Genomic DNA, 17,580 nt, shown 5'->3' on the forward strand with positions numbered 1-17,580 from the left:
CCTGCCTCATCTGGCCTGTCCTCTTCAGAGCCACGGCCAGCATTTTGGCAATCACACCCTGCTGGTCCTCGCTGGCCACCACTGCATCCTGGACAGACTGCAGGATGTTCGGGGTCACCAGGCTCTGTCCATGAAGCACGTGAAGCCAAGTCAGGGCCACCAGGTGGTCCACGACGGCACGGACTCCGGCCATGAGGAGGCCAGCTTTCTTGGCCGCCCCTCGGGCCTGTGCCCGGCGCCCAGTCAGCTCCTCCTCGTCGCTAAAGCTGCAGAACATGCCACTCAGCCATGGTAGCGCCACGTCGTACAGGCCACGGAAGCTGGCCTTGGACCCGGGAGCGTTCAGGAACAGCAGCAGTGAGCTCAGGGCCTCTGGGTCCTCCCAGTCGTCCTCAGCTTCCAAGAAGAAGGAGGGCTCCTCGGGGTCCTGCAAGCTCACGTTGCTGGATGCTGCACAGAGACCCCAGGACGCTGGCTCCAGGGGGCAGCCTGGGCAGGTCTTGCATTGTTCCAGAACATTCTTCACCTTCGGCAGGGTCTCCTGTGGCTCCAGGCCCAGGCAAGGTGGAGGTATTTCTGCAAGTCACAAAAACACCTAGACAGATGTGAGTCCTTGGTCCACTGGGGGCAGAGTCCCCACACATCCCCGACCCTGGCGCAGCTTGCCACGAGCCCTTGAGAATTATGTGCAATGCAAACTTGGGGCCTGGAGCACGTAGGAACTCCGGCACTATGGGGACAGAGAGAACACGCAGGCCCGTGGCCCGACTCTCCTACAAAATCACCCTCCTGTCCTGCTTTGTCACCCACCTGACAGCAAGGTTTTAGGAGACTATGTCAGCTCAGTGATCCCTCAGAGATGCCTTTCCCTTTAGAAATAATCAAAGCCTTCTAACTGGACCCATGTATATGCAGCACTACAACTACAAATTTAACTTTTGTCAGCATATTGGGCCCCCCGGTGGGGTACAGGAATCCATGAAATCCTCAACAGCCAATCAGAGCTATTGATCAGCTCAAAAGCTGCTATGCAAAATTGGTAAAGCCACCGACGGCACAGGACAGGGGTGTTGTACCCATGTACCCAGCTCCGTGCAGGGAAACGGACCATCCCTGCAGGAAGGATGGGAAAGCTTCCAGGCCCCTGTGGCCACCTTCACCTTGGATGGTCTGAAAACCTGAAGCCCTCAGTTCCTAAAGGGTTAACAAAGGCCAGACTGCTCCAGCAGCCCACTGGTGCCTGCTGGCTTTGGTGGATTCCTAGCCAAAGCCCCCTCCCAGAGGTGAGCAAACAAGCGCATTTCCTGTTGGAAAACCTGGGATGAAAGGAGGCATTACTGGGAAGGGAAAAACCTAGATTGAAACAGACTCTCTGTTTCAAGCTCACATGTAAAAAGTATTTTCTATACAAACTGCCTCCTAATTCACCTGTAAAGGCTTGGAATTAAAAAAATAAATAAATATGATTTAGAGGCTAATGTGACTTGACTACACTAGATGAGCTAAGAAATCTCCCCCACCCGGCAGAGGCCCACAGACCCTCCCAGCCACTACCCTGGCCTCCGGGGCAGCTGGAGAGCCACGTGCCTTTGCTCCAGAGACTTTGGCAGAGGGTGGAACCACCCCCTCCCCGAGGCAAACCTGCAACAGCCTTCCCTTCCCCACTGCCTCCCCTCAGGAAGGAGCAGACCCTTCAGGGACCTCAGTTGAGGCCCCTGCAACCTAAGGCTCTGAATTCTGCTACCCGCTGAGGGCTGTGTGGCCTCCCATCTCTGAGGCAGAGCACAGGGTGAACTGCAGCTTCTCCAGGTCATGAAGAAGGAACTCACAGCTACATGTGGGCCCCAGCAGTGGAAAGGATGCCCCACCTCGGTTGGGGACCAGGCGGGGGCCACCATGTTCATTGGAAGAAGTGTGGGACCACACAGCCTCCAGTGCCAGAGTAGATGGGAGGTTCAGGCCCACCTCAGGCGATGTCCCTCAAGTCCCCGACCCACACCACAGAGGTGTGACAGCCGCATCCAATGCCCACTGTACTCAGCTCTGTCCACTCCCCCGGTGTTACTCCAAGGCCCAGCTCATAACCAGAGGAAGCCTGAGGCACGGGCAAAACCCACCTTGTTCCTGCGGCTGCTCGGTCACAGCTTCCTCTACTGAGTCTGGCAAGGGAGAAAAGAGAAGCAATGAACACCCCCAGCCAGCACCTCTGGTCCCATGTCAGGTTGAGCTGGTGTCGGTGTTGCAGGGTGAGAGCATTGCAGGGTGCAGGGGTTGAAAGTCATATCATCCTCTTCCCTCCTGGATCAAGGGAACAACATCACTGGGGGGTGGACACTTTCTGCGATATTGGGAGTAACATCGTCTTCTGTGCCTTGGAATATTAAGGACAATATCATGGGGGGCCGTGTACATCTTCTGCAATATTGGGAATAATATTATCCTCTCTCCCCCTGCATACTAGGAAAGATATCACAGAGTACGTGTTCACCTCCTGCGATATGGGGATTAATACCATCTTCTCCCCTTCCAGATATCAGGAAGAGTATCACACGGCGGTGTACGGTGTCTGCAATATTGGGAGTAATATCAACCTCTCAGCCTTGGAATATTAAGAAGAATATCACAGGGTGGATGTACACCCCCTGCCATATTGGAAGTAACATCAGCCTCTCCTCTCCATGGATATTATGAACAATATCCCAGGCTGGGTGTACGCCTCCTGCTCTATGGGGAATCATATCATCCTCTCCCTTCCAGAATATTAATAACAATATCACAGGGTGGGTGAACACAGCCTGCGATACTGGAATTATTATCATCCTCTCCCCCTCCAGATACTAGGAACCATATCACAGAAGAGCTGTACCCTCCCTGTGATATTGGGAGTAATATCATATGCTTCTTCTGTGAATATTAGGAGCAATATCACCGGGTGGATGTCCATTCATTGCTATGTTGGGAGTCATGTCATATTCTACCCCCGTGGATATTAGGATCAGTTTAACAGGGTGCGTGTACACCTACTGTGATATTTAAACTAAAATCATGCTCTCTGTCCCTGGATATTAGGAACAACATCACAGGTAGGTATACACCCCCTGCAGTATTAGAAGCAATAATATGATTAATTAGTAAACATCAATCATCGATTTTAATAATTATCAGGCTGGTCTCGAACTCTTGACTTCAGGTGATCTGCCTGCCTCAGTCTCCCAAAGTGCTGGAATTACAGGCGTGAGACACCGCCCCCAGCCAACACTTCTTGACATCCCTTTTTGGACCTCAAATTTAGCATACCGAAAACACACTTTTGATTCCCCCTGTTATAACCCACTCCTCCCGGAGTCTTCCCGATCCCAATAACAGCATCTCTAGTCTTCCAGTTACTCAGGCCAAAATCCTTGACATCATCCTTAAAACTTCTTTTTCTCTCTCTTGTCATCCAACCCATTTAAACTCTCCTTTCAAAATATATGCCAGACCTAACCACTTCTCACCTTTCTCATCATTTCCAACCAGGTCCACCCTCATCACAGTGCTCTGGGTTACTGCAAAAGCCTCCCAACCGCCAGGCACAGTGGCTCATGCCTATAATCCCAGCACTTTGGTAGGCCAAGGCAGGTGGATCATCAGAGATCAGGAGCTCAAGACCAGCCTGACCAACATGGTGAAACCCCTCTACTAAAAATACAAAAAATTAGCCAAGCATGGTGGTGGGCGCCTGTAATCCCAGCTATTCGGGAGGCTGAAGCAGGAGAATCACTTGAATTCAGAAGACAGAGGTTACAGTGAGCCGAGATCGTGCCATTGCACTCCAGCCTGGGTGACAAGAGCGAAACTCCATCTCAGAAGGTCAAAAAAAAAAAAAAAAAAAAAAGCCTCCCAACCCGCCTGTCTCCTTCCACCTTTCACCCTGCTCTGCATTCTACCTTCCTCTCTCAAACATTTCAGAAAAAAAAAAAAAATATATCCACAGAGAAAGTACAAATGAGGTGAAATGTTTGGGAAATCTGAGGGAAGAGTATATGGGAATTCTCTGTACTATTTTTGCAACTTTTCCATAAGTCTGGATTATTTCGAATTCAAGAGTTAAACAAAGAAAAAAATAAAAAACACACTATCTCCCTTTGTGAATCCATCCTGTCTTTCCCCTGGCAACTTAAGGACGCTCTCAACCAACACATCTATTTTTTCATGAACACTAAAAGAACCCTTGTCTAGTTTTCACTTTCTGTGCTTGGCAGTAGAAGAGTGTGTGTGAGTGTGTGTGTGTGTGTGTGTGTGTATTTCATATATATGTGTGTGTGTATATATATGTGTGTGGTGTTTATGTATATATAGAGAGGGAGAAATATATATATGAGTATATATATCAATATATAGTACATTTACAATGGTAATGTGTATATATATAAATATATGTGTGTGTGTGTAGATATATATAATACACACCCCATAGCCTGTCCTTAATCAGTTCTAAACTTAGTCAGAAAAACACATACCTAAGCAGAGAATTTCAAAATAATATGATGAATATTTTGATAGAGGGATGTGTGGCTATGGAACACGCTGCTAAGACACAAAACCTCCTAGATGGGACAATGAATGAATGAAGTTTTGCACCTATAGTCGCCCCCTCTGATATCCCCTCAAACCTTTATAGTTTTATGCATTTGCTTCCCCCAGGACCCCCGTTTCATAAGGGTTAGTCCTAGAGTCTAGCAAGTTCCTACTACAGCTGGCACACATATGCCATTCAAGAAACAGGGGCGGAGTGAATGACGAGTTAAGAACCATTTGTCAGCCAGTGCTCAGTAATACAACATGCACTGGTATGCAAATTATACTTTTGTTGAAAGCAACAGCAGGATCACAAATTATCTTTCCAGAGAAAGCAAACCTCAAAAGCTTCTTTACCCTACTAAAGCACGTTATAAGAAGCTCCCCTTATATAAAAGAAAACCTCCTCATTCGTTATCAATGGCATGTAAACCTAATAGGCCTTCACCTCTGATGACATCTCTTCCATCCCCAGGGCTAGATAAAGGAGGTTCCGGAAACCCTGGTAGTTGTGAAGGTGGCTCCCAGCTCTGACAGTCTTGAACCCTGCGGGCACGGAGGTCACACAGCAGAAAAACAACCGAGGCAAGCATCATCAGGCTTCCAATATGTTTGAATCAGAGACGGCAAATAGGCTGCAGCCAACTGAAAACACCAGAGATTCATGGTGGCCACCTGAGAGGTTATGCTCTTAAAAAACAAAAATTAAAAATAAAAATTAAAAAATTAAGAAAGGAAGGGGTCAAGAATCCATCAGGTCTGACTGAGACGTGTATCAGTGACTAACACCCCGTATGGCAAAAGTACTCCGGTGCGCTTTGGGTACTCACAGCTTCAGCAGTATTCAAAGGCGTGTGCTTCCCTAAGACTAAGCCACGGGAATACCCCCAGCAACACTGCCAGGAGAAACGTCTCACGTGGATTTGGCTAGAAATACAGTTGTCTTTAACAAATTAACACTGAATAAATCCTGACTTATTAGAGCCTGTGAGAATGACATTCTCAATGATAACAGTTATCACTACAATCTCCAAACATCTGCGATCCTGCAGGGAGGAGCTGTGACAGTGCAGGCCAAGTGTCCAGAATGCTTCCCAGACTGCCTGTTAAAGAATAAAAGAAATGAAACCTCCCCTAAGAATGTCTTCACTCACATTTAGCCAGTTGTTCCTTTGTGTGCATCTCTGTGCTAAAATGGCCATTCTTCCCCACAGCCTGAAGTCATATGCTAAAATAAATGACACTCACATGAAGCCAGAAACGTGCAGATGTGAGGAAACCACCACAAAGGAAATGGGCTGGAGAGTGTGGCCAGGAGGATGGTAGTTCCCAGGAAGCAATTACTTCATCTCTGTCCATGAAGCAGGCAGCTGTCACTGTCCCCCAGGCCCACGCCAGCCACTCGAAGTAGGTTCTAACCAAACTACCTCCAACAAGCAATGTAAATACACCACACAATTGGCTTCTGAAAGGACACCTTGCAACCAACAAGAAACTGTTAGCACAACTTTGACAAACTGTGCAACTAAAAACCTTGGAAAGGGACAAACACTGCCACATTTTGACTCAAATAGTGTTACGTGGTAGCACTGCAATAATTCACTGAAACAAAAGAATGAATGAGGAATATGTTTATATAGGAATCAGAGGAAGCATGACTAATCATTTAAAGAAATAGGTCAAGAAACTGCTACGTTCAAATGCTACCGTGAGACACTGTCAGGGCCTTAGGCAAATTCACTTCTCTTGGTCCTGTTTCTGGGTTCATCAAGACCCAGCTTTGGACTAGGGAATCTGTTGCTTCCCAAAGCCTTCCTTCTGTGATTCCAGCCCAGATTTTAGGACTGCTCTCCCACTTGGTATATGAAAGCACTTTCGATGTAGAACAGCAAGAGTACATTTCTGTATTGAATGCGGCTTGGGACCTACTCTATGAGGAAGAATATCATCATGTAACTTTAAGCATGACGACAAGGCGCACTCTAGATAAGGATAACACATAAGATGTGGCCATACACTTGTGCATGCCTGGCAGGGAGATGGGGAAGTCTCATTTAATGAAGCCGGGGTGCCTGTTGCACCTGAACATCCTCAGTCCATATCAAGTTGACAACGTCCTTCTGACATCAAACCACAGGTATCACATACTTTTCCATACTTTCCACCCAAGATTAAAATATGCAGAGCACCGTGATAAAGACACCTCCATTCCCAGCATGTGGGCTCTCATTCCGTAGAATTACATACTTTCGGTGCAAAATGGTGACCAGGTTGCAGCGGCAAGCAAGACTGGGCTCAGTGGGGACAGCAGGCCCTGCAGGAGCCACCACTGTCGCCACAGTCTGATGCAGCTGCAGAGAAGATGTGGCTGAGGCCATTCACTTTGTGAGAGAACCGCACAGGAGGGAAAAGGTAGGGAAGGTCGGGAAGAGGACAATGTCATGCTTCTGAGCCCAAGCCGAGCCATCGCATCCCCTGTGACTTGCACTTATACGCCTAGATGGCCTGAAGTAACTGAAGAATCACAAAAGAAGTGCAAATGCCCTGTCCCACCTTAACTGATGACATTCCACCACAAAACAAGTGAAAATGACCGGTCCTTTCCTTAAGCGATTATATTATCTTGTGAAATTCCTTTTCCTGGCTCATCCTGGCTCAAAAAGTTCCCACACTGAGCACCTTGTGACCCCCACTCCTGCCCACCAGAGAACAACCCCCCTTTGACTGTAATTTTCCTTTACCTACCCAAAGCCTATAAAACGGCCCCACCCTTATCTCCCTTCCCTGACTCTCTTTTTCGGACTCAGCCCGCCTGCACCCAGGTGATTAAAAAGCTTTATTGTTCACACAAAGCCTGTTTGGTGGTCTCTTCACACGGACGCGCATGACAGGCAGGTGCAGAGCCAGGGAAGGACCTGTGATGAGAACAGAAAGGAATGCGTCTGCCTGTACACACACTCGGATTTTATGACAATGTGCGCAGGGGGCTGAACTGGATGCCTGAGAACATTCCTCCAAGTTCTTTTGCTGATTTTCTAAATATTGGTGTAAAATCTGAACTCAGACAAAATTTTTTTAAATCGCTTCAATCAACATCTTTGTCTAGTGCTCAGCATCATATCTACGTGATCATCTAGAAAAGCAACTTCTCTTCTAAGGCTCAAATCCTCCTATTAATTCTCAGGGATTTTACAAGGGAATGCACCTCTCATTCGCATCAAGAACTGTGGGGAAAAGAAAGAGAGATCAGCCTGTTACTGTGTCTATATAGAAAGAAGTAGACATAAGAGACTCCATTTTGTTCTGTATTTGAGACACTGTTAATCTGTGACCCTATCCCCAACCTTGTCCTTGCAAGAGACATGTGCTGCGGTGACTCAAGGTTTAATGGATTTTGGGCTGTGCAGGATGTGTCTTTGTTAAAGAAGTGCCTGAAGGCAGCTTGCTGGTTAAAAGTCATCACCATTCTCTGAATTTCAACTACCCAGGGACACCTACACGGCCAAACGTCGCAGGGACCTCTGCCTAGGAAAGCTAAGTATTGTCCAAGGTTTCTCCCCATGTGATAGACTGAAACAATAATGCTAAAAGGTTTATGGAGATGTTTGCATATGCATCTCAAGGCACTGCATTTTCCTTTAAACTTATTCATGTCACAGAGATTTTTGTTCGTATGTCTTACTGCCGATTTCCTCCCTACAATGATCCTATTGTCCTGCCACCCCTTATCTTTAAGATGGTAAAGATAATTATCAATAAATACTAAGGGAACTCAGAGACCGGTGCCGGCGTGGGTCCTCAGTAAGCTGAGCGCCGGTCCCCTGGGCCCCCGCTTTTCTTTCTCTATACTTTGCCTCTGTGTCTTATTTCTTTTCTCAAGTCTCTCGTTCCACCTAACGAGAAACACCCACAGGTGTGGAGGGGCAGGCCACCCCTTCAAAGAACACACACAACTACCGTTAAAGAAATGCTTAATTTGCTTACAAAATTTTTTAAACACCCAGATTTGAAATACAACAGAGAAGACAACTTTTTGATAGCTCTGCTTTCCAACTGCGAACTGCGGGTGGAGAAAATAACCTGTCATGATTTCTAACCAGTCAACAACCTGTCTTCCCTGGCTGCAGTAGGAGCAATCTTTCTGAGCTCAGGATGAAAAAGAACCCAGCTGGCTAGGGGACAGACAATCATCAATTCTCCGCGGGCTTCCCGGGTCCCAAATCCCCATGTGATACGTGGAAGTAAAAAGCTATCAATGACCAAGCATCAGAACGCTTATCCCACCTCGCCATCTGCTTCTCCTGCCATGCAAATTTAAAATTAATAAGCCTGCTATTAGAGAACAGAGTTGGTGCTGCATCTGTCTTCCTAAAATTACGGATAATTACCAGCCCACAATGGCTTCTAATCAGATTTGAGTAGTCCCTTAGACAGGAAGCTAAAGTGCCTCAGCCCTAAACTGAGAAGAAAACAGAAACTGGACCGCTCTAGGTTCGATTTTTTCCCCCTTGTTCTAAAGTTGCTGTTCCCGAATCTCCTTCTACTGTCTTGTTTATAAAATATATGAGAAACAAGGAAATTCAAAGACATGATAGAAATGGCCACGTTTTCTAAGTACAAACTTTGTGAACATTATTTTCAGCTGCTGGGCTTTTTCTCCACAAATTGTGAGCCTGGAGTACATTTTCTCCCTCGTGGTTACACATTCAGAGTCAGGGAAGGTGACTTTAGCAGTAAAGAGGGGAGTGCAGTGAGAAGTGATTGGGCACTGAGAAGGGCAGACAGGGACTCTACCTCGGTGGCCTACAGCATTCCTGGGCCTCCGACTTTACTTTTCCATCTGTACAAGGGATCTAAAGGCTAGTGATTCTAGGCCACGACAGCTCTTCATACACACATACACAAATATCACACGCCTGTGTGAAAAGCTGTGACACTTGGCTGATTTTCTGAAGAAGTTATCTTGTATCATTTCTACTCAAGTACTCCACCTCCTTCCAGACAAGTCTCTGAGGATGATGGGCTATCCCACAGCCATGTGTGTAACCTCTGCTGCTTACGATCCCTGTTCACATAGCATTTTCCAAAAGCATTTGGTGGGAAGTGACAGAAGAAAGAAGAATAAGGTTCTTTCAGCCCATTCATTCATTCATTCAACAAATATTGACTAACTATCTACGTGCCAAGCACTGGTGATATAACAGGGAACATACATTTTTGTAGGTAGAGACAGACAACCAAAAAGTATGTTAAAGAGTGATCAATACTGTAGAGGAAAATACACCAGGAAACAGGAAAGAAGAATACCCCTAGCCACCCTACACTGGGGTGACGCTAGTGTTACAAAATGGAAACAGCGGCCGGGCGCGGTGGCTCACACCTGTACTCTCAGCTCTTTGGGAGACTGAGGCAGGCAGATCACCTGAGTTCAGGAGTTCAAGATCAGCTTGACCAAAACGGCGAAACCCTGTCTCTACTAAAAACATAAAAATTAGCTGGACGTGGTGGCACACGCCTGTAATCTCAGTTACTCAGGAAGCTGAGGCGCAAGAATCACTTGAACCTGGGAGGCAGAGGTTGGAGTGAGCCGAGATCATGCCACTGCCCTCCAGCCTGGGTGACAGAGCAAGGATCTGTCTCAAAAAATGTAAAAATAAAAAAAAATGTAAACAGAGAATAAGATACCAAAAGAAAGAACATGAAGGATTAATTGTAACAAAAGCCTTTGTAAGCTGTTACTTTCCTTCCTGGATCCTTGTCCCTTACAAACAGAAAAAAAAGGCGGATGGGGGTAGCATCAAAATGATGTTTTAAGATGGCTTCGGGTTTCAGATGTCTGACAGCCATACTCATGTACTTCAAGGAAAAAGCTCTAGCTCTAGAAGCCATCTGGGCAATGGTTTAATGTCTTTTTTTTTTTTTTTCCAGAGAGTTTTAAAATACAGGAAAACGTGTGTGTTTATTTGGCTGCTCTGTGCCCGCACACGTGCAAACTGTGCTAACAGGTTTCTCCAAGTTTTGCTGAATTTGCCAGCTTGCCATAAACAGGCTTCCATGTCTTAATTGTCTATAAATAACACAAACACACAAAAATGCAAATCAAGACAAACTGTCCCTTCAACTGCTGCTGCCATGATGACAGCAAGCGACAATTGGCCAAATCAATACGTGGAGACTGAAGCTGTCCGGCAGAGAGCACAGGGTCGACTGCTTTTCCCATAGCATTTAAAGAAACAAGCGGAAACGGCTCTCCACACAGGACAGACACGTCCTTGGTTCTTTGAATCAATACTGCCAATGCCCAAAATACTTTCTCCATCACACTATCTATATGGAATTCACGTTCCTTCCAATACCATGAGTAACACCAGTGATAGACTATGTTTAACCATAATGACCCATTAGCATTCATTTTCCTCTAAAATGTTGAAATAATAACACTGAGTGTGGGCTCACGAGGTGCCAGGCTCTGAGTTTGATCTCGTTTAGTTCTCATTGAAATCCTGCAAGATCAGTAACATATTCTCTCATTTTTCATAGATGAGGAAACTGAGGCATAGAAAGGCTAAGTAAGTTGTCCATGGTCACAGGTGATTTAGGAAGTTTTCTTCAAACTTTCAAAAGTTAACTACTGCCACTATTACACATGGGTTTTTGTTTGCTTTTGTTTGTTTTGAGACAAGGTCTTGCTCTGACCAGGCTGGAGTGCAGTGGCGTGATGATGGTTCACTGCAGCCTCGACTTCCCAGGCTCAAGTGATTCTCGCACCTCAGCCTCTCCAGTAGCTGGGATTACAGGCATGAGCCACCACACCTGGCTAATTTTTTAATTTTTATTTTTTGTAGGGATGGGCTTTCACCATGTGGCCCAGACTGGTTCCAAACTCTGGGCTCAAGAGATCCTCCCAGGTCGGCCTCCCAAAGTGCTGGGATTACAGGTGTAAGCCACTGTGCACAGCGCTACAAATGTGACTTATACAAAGTCAGAGCAGTGAGCAGGAAGAGAACAGAGACTTCAGTGAGTCTCCTGGCTGTTGTAACACCATATCCCTCCTCCATACCGTAATGTGTCTACACACACCAAGCTCCTAGACGTTGAAGGCAGGCCAGCTCAGAGACGAAACAGCAGTCAAGAAAGGGAAGATGCAGACATGCGTCTTGATTTCGGCTCGAGCGTGCCTCTCTGCCCTGCAGCTGCACAGGCAGAAACCAGGAGCCGTGAGTCTCAGGCAGTGTGTTTGGTTCCTGGCTGGTTATCTTTTGGGAGACCATCCCATACAATTAGTGTTACACTTCTCAAAAAGGAAGTGTGAGTTTTATAGAAAAATCGATTCCATTTGGGAGAAAGGCCTAATAAAACCACAAAAGGATAATATATACATACAACAACAAATTCAATTCATCTGTCACAAACTGAAATCCCAAAGCCCTCTGGGCACACAGCTGCTTTTCTGAGCTGAAATTCAACTCCAGTTGAGAAACAGGTCAACTTTTCTAAAAAGATTTCTTTTTCACATGCCTTAAATAAAAATTCCTTTCCCTCACTTGTCATTTTCCAGATTTAATGGCTCTGTTGGCCTTCCTCTCATTTAGGCCATGAACACTGACTGCATGTCTGCTATGGCCGGGACTCCAAGGGAAGCACCCTAGGGAACACAGATGACCGCCACACAGCGACACCCTCAAGGAGCACACACGGGGAAGGCAAGATGATACAATCGCAGACTTCACACAGAAAAGAACTTGGCATCCGTACCCCGTCCCATTTCTAGAAAACAACGATGCACAGTCAGTAACATTTACCGAACACCCTGCAGTGTGGAGGCAGCACGAGGGGGTTCCATGCGGGGAAAAGCACCTTCAGAAGGAGGCATGCAAGCAATGTGGAGGCAGGAGACGCCCCCACGCACAAGGGCCAGCCTGGGGGCCTGCAGAAATGGCCATGCATCTGGGAAGAGGGAGAGAGGACAAGATACTTAAATGCTCCAAAATGAAGAGAAGCCTCCCAAGAACCTCCCCCGAAATGGGGCAGGGATTTACAAAAGACCAAACCGATCATGCGCAGTTACCTGAACATAGCGCCACCAGAGCGAGCTATCAAGGAAGAAACAGGGTCACTAGAAGCCTGACCTCTACTCCCAGCTCTGCGACTCATTCGCCCGAGGACCTTGGTGAAGGCTCTTAGCTTCTGTGAGCCACAAGAGAATCACGGGAAAACAGAAGATATGAAAACTGCTCTGCCTTTTTCACAGAACTGCTAAGGGAATAAAATCAGATAATGGATTTTTAAATTCTCTGTGAATTACAAAGCAAAATGCAAACATATGAAATCATTCTTACCATTAATAACAGCACCATCAAATTAAGAGCAGAGTTAAGACCACTGCATTTTCCACCCCTCCGACTCCCAAGAGAAATAGTGAGTCCAGCCGATGTATTTGGGCAACCCCAGTATCGAGGCTTTGAGAGCCACAACTGCTCATGAACTCTGACAGTATCACTCCAGCCCAGTGCTCATTAAGTTCTCCAAGACAGCCAACTGACATAAAATACTACAGCTTTTTCAGCTGGGCTGGAAGCCCTCCAAGCTCACAGCACAGCTCAACAATGAAGAAGAGGTTTTCTGCCACAAGACTCAAAAGCTGGCTTTTGTAGTTTCCCATAGAAAGAACATTCAAGGCCAGGCTTGGCGGCGCATGCCTGTAATCCCAGCAATTTGGGAAGCCGAGGTAGGAGGATCACCTGAGGTCAGAAGTTCAAGAACACCCTGGCCAATATGGCAAAGCCTCATCTGTACTAAAACTACAAAAATTAGCCGGGCATGCTGGCAGGCACCTGTAATCCCAGCTACTCGGGAGGCTGAGGCAGGAAAATCGCTTGAACTCAGGAGGCCGAGGTAGCAGTGAGCTGAGGTCACGCCACTGCACTCCAGACTGGATGACAAGAGCGAAAGTCCATCTCAAAGAAAAAAAAAAAGAAAGAGCATTCTTTTTTGCTGATGTTAAATTTCCTGTGCTTAACACAGAGAAATCATACAACACTGAAATCCCGAAAAACATATCATAAAAAGCATTTAGTGACTGAAAACACATTCAATATAACCTGTAACAGTGAGTTCCCCTCCTCTTTCCAGCCAGCTCCACTGACGCTGTGACCCTTAACAATGCTTCCACTACCACAGAGGAAAATTAATAGGACCACTTACCCCTCTCAGCTGACAGCTAAACCACTGTTTCTCCCTGGGCTCACTGAAGATGACCTTTACCCAAAACCAGGCTGCAACGACCCTGTAGATGTTGACTAACAATTTCAAAATTCCCATATTCTTTGTCCACTCCTAAGGAAGATGAACTGAAGCCAGGTGTCTCCAAGTCAGAACTAACAGAGGCCTTAAACATGAGATGGCCCATTCTCTTCTTTGACAACCGGGGGATCTAAAGCTGAGCGTATGGAAGAAAATAACCTGTTTAGTAACAAAGTGAAAACCAAACCCTAGTCACCCAACCTCTGGTCCAGAACTCCTGCGACAATCCAGCACCCATACAGGATGAGTCTTCCTAACCAGAAACTCCAAAATCCACAACTTTTGAGTGCCGACGTGACGCTCAACGAAATGTTCATTGGAACAGCTCAGACTCTGGATTTTTGAATTCAGGAGGCTCAACCAGCAAGTATAATACAAATATTCAAAAATCCAAAAATGTAAAAAAATCTGAGACACTTCTGGTTCCTAGCAGTTTGAATGAGGGATATTCAACCTGCATTTTTTTTTTCTCTAATGAAGGAAATTAAAAACAAGGCCCGAGCAAAGTCATTCAATCCATACTAAAGTCATTCAATAGTTTAATTAGTACCCATTTAAAGTTAAGTGCTACCCGCAGATATTTAAAAGGATGAATACTTACATGCCTATAATCCCAGAACTTTGGAAGGCCGAGGCAGGAGGATCACCTGATGTCAGGAGTCCAAGACCAACCCGGCCAGCATGGTGAAACTCCATCTCTACTATAAATGCAAAAATTAGCGGGGCGTGGTGGCACACACCTGTTATCCCAGCTACTCGGGAGGCTGAGGCACGAGAATCGCTTGAACCTCGGGGGAGCACGCTGCAGTGAGCCGAGATCACACCACTGTACTCCAGCCTGGACCACAGAGCAAGACTCTATCTCAAAAAAAAAAAAAAAAGAAAGAAAATTTAAATTGTGTTTTCACATGGAGCCCATGTTCCCAGAACACAAGCCCTGCTCTATGCTCCAAGGGCACAAAGGGTGCCCCTTTATCTTAATGCTCACCATATTCCATGGCAGCCATTGGCACGTGTCTGTCCATCGCACTAGACTTCCTGCACATGAGGCAGGGATCATATATTATTACCTTTCTGTCCCCAATGTCTGGCCTAGAAGACACTCAGTAAATGATTCCTGAACTAAGTCAGTTACTAAGATATGTTAAACTTGCATTAACAAAATTGATTGAATAAGTTTGCTAATGCAGCGCTCATACCACTCAGCTTAAATCTCAACCTGCGGATTTATCTTGTATTCTGCTAGATTATCACCTATTAACATTCAGGAGGCACCTAGTATATGCTAGGCATTACTAATTGCTGGGGACCTAGCAGTGACAAAACAACATTCCTTGTTCAAAGACAAGTTCTAGTATAAAGAGGAATAGAAGGAACAGGCTAGATTGATGAGAGAGCTAAGAAAAGGACAGGCTGCCATGGGAAGCACCTGGTCTTGTCTGGATGGTACACAGTTAACAAAGTCTGAGTGCTTCATATCGCATAAGATCATCTCCTCCAAAGAAGCGAATGCAGCTTTGATTCCCCAGTACCAGAAGTCACCATAAAGGTGCCTACAGCCACATGCTTAGTGTAGGAGGTGAAACCAAACAAACAAACAAAGCTCCAAGTTCCAGAGGCAACGGTCCAATTATGAAATCCTCTGGCTACGTTCAATTGAAATTCAAGGTATTCAAGAGGCCAATATTTAAGTGATAAATTCACCCAACCGCTTAAAACTAAAGTAGTCTTTGGTTCAAGGGGTAAAGGTATAGTACCTTTTACAAATTTATTAGCTCTTAATATTTACATTTAAATATGATGATGATGGTGTAATAATAACTTTACTGAGTAGTTACTATGTGTTAGGCACCAAACTAGGCACTTTACACACACATTTGCACGATCCTGTGAGATGATAATGACCCCTTGTCATCCCATTTCATAGATGAAAGTCAGGTTTATATATGCTTAAAAACTTGTCCTAAATGACACAGCTAGTGAGCAAAACCCAGGCAGCCTGACTCCATAGGCCTTGTTTAAAGAAGTAATATTTATAAACTGTCCAGCACAGCGGTGGTACAAACAGGAGTTCAATAAATGCCTAAAGAGTACTTCATACCCAAAATCGTTTCCTGCCAATCAAACTGGACTTACAATGGTTCTGCATAACCAACTGTCAAATCATTGTTCCATGAAGAAAAGGTGGAATGGGTAGAGATCAGAATTGAGTGAATAACTGGTAAATGTACTTCATGACAGGTAGTAACAGGATGTGGCATTTAGGCTATTTCCACACTTGTTTGCATAACACTTTTTCACAGTTCTAAAGCACAAGAGCCACTCTAAGCTGGTGAAAGCGTAAGGCATGTCTATGATCCAGGACTCCAATTCACTGTGGATCAGTGGATCTCAACCTTTACTCAACCTTTAGGGTATATCAGAACCACCTGGGGGTTTTTAACAGCACTAGAGCTGCCCAGGCTCCATTCCTGCAGATTCTATTTCAACTGGTCGGGAGTAAGCACGCATGTGTTTTTCACAGCGCCCCAGATGCAGCTAGGTTTGCAAACTACTGTCCAAGATGCTCTCACACTTCCGCTCCGTTCAACACACACTCACTGAGATTCTAAGCACTATGAATCGGACTAAGTTAACAAGTCAGGCTCCACTCCCTAATAATATTGGCAAAGAAACCAACATCAGAGATTTATTCCAGTCCAAACCAAATAAATTGCCGGGTGAAAAAAAAGCCCTGGCATAGTTTGTCATACAAAACAACTTCCTGTATCTTCCCGGTCAGTAGCCTAGAGACTGACTCTGAGCCATGAGAATTCAGAATCAGGGGAAAATGCCAGTTTGAGGCATCTGCCACACTCCTAGCACACCCCCATAAGCGCCCAGCTACATTTCACATCCACTGTCCTAACAGGGGTCGAAATAGGGAAGAGCAGTGCAATACAGAAAACAGAGCCTGCTGGGCATCAAAAGGCTGGGGAATTCCAGTCCTAGCCCTGCTATCAATGGTCTGGTCACTTCTCTCTGGTCCTGGTGTGGCCAACAGTTATGCACGAGGGTGAGGCATAAAAACACAGATGTCAGGCAAGCTCCAGCATCCAAAATACATAGAAATTAAAAAGCATTAAGGTGATATCAAGGAATGTATGCCATCAACCAGAAAAGTAACTGAAGTATTCCTTTTCCCATTCTTAAGAAATCAAAAGTGGAAGCAGAAAATTGAGCAATCAGCCTACCAAGTTGACTGGGGCAACAGAATACACTCACGGATTCTGTTCACAACAGCGGGGGTGACAGACCAAAAGGAGAACGGCAGAGCGTCCCTCTCTCCTCTGTCCACCCATACCACCAGCACGTGAGTGCGTCCACATGCAGCTCCCAGTCTCCTGTCCCACTGACACCAGCGTCCACTGACCACAAGCCTACTAAGTGCCACATGTGCTATGATGCTCCCTCATCTCATCACCATAGACGTCCCTGCTGGAGGTGAGTATGTGACAGACGAAAATCACGGAGGCCTAGAGAGGTTGAGACCCGCATTCCCACTGCGGTGAGGGTGTGCTTGAGAGGGACCCCACGGCTGGGCCCTCCATGCCGCTCTCCTCAGTAATCACTCCCAGACCAGAGCAGTGAGGGGGAATTTTCTTCCTCTTACTATTTTCAGCCCCTTGGCTGGCCCACCGTTCCCCAGAAAGCTATCGAGTTCTGGCAGCTCTGAGA

At 46.0% G+C, this 17,580-nt stretch overlaps 1 long non-coding RNA gene across 4 annotated transcripts in view; it reads right to left on the bottom strand.

The window, feature by feature from the left end:
• Positions 1-224: 224 nt before the first annotated feature.
• The window catches only part of LOC139361233 (uncharacterized), a 28,442-nt gene continuing 11,086 nt past the window's right edge, over positions 225-17,580 (bottom strand). For 2 of the 4 annotated variants that reach the window (XR_011618796.1, XR_011618797.1), the window contains exons 2-3: positions 2,118-2,159; positions 225-576 (exon numbers count right to left, since the gene is read on the bottom strand). This is a non-coding gene — a long non-coding RNA (uncharacterized lncRNA). Of the gene's footprint in view, positions 596-2,117; positions 2,160-5,808; positions 6,437-17,580 lie in introns of those variants that run through there. The other 2 variants (XR_011618794.1, XR_011618795.1) reach the window with 2 other exon arrangements.

Source organism: Macaca nemestrina, unplaced genomic scaffold, assembly GCF_043159975.1.
Source record: "Macaca nemestrina isolate mMacNem1 unplaced genomic scaffold, mMacNem.hap1 Scaffold_113, whole genome shotgun sequence".
In the NCBI taxonomy this organism is placed as follows: domain Eukaryota; kingdom Metazoa; phylum Chordata; class Mammalia; order Primates; family Cercopithecidae; genus Macaca; species Macaca nemestrina.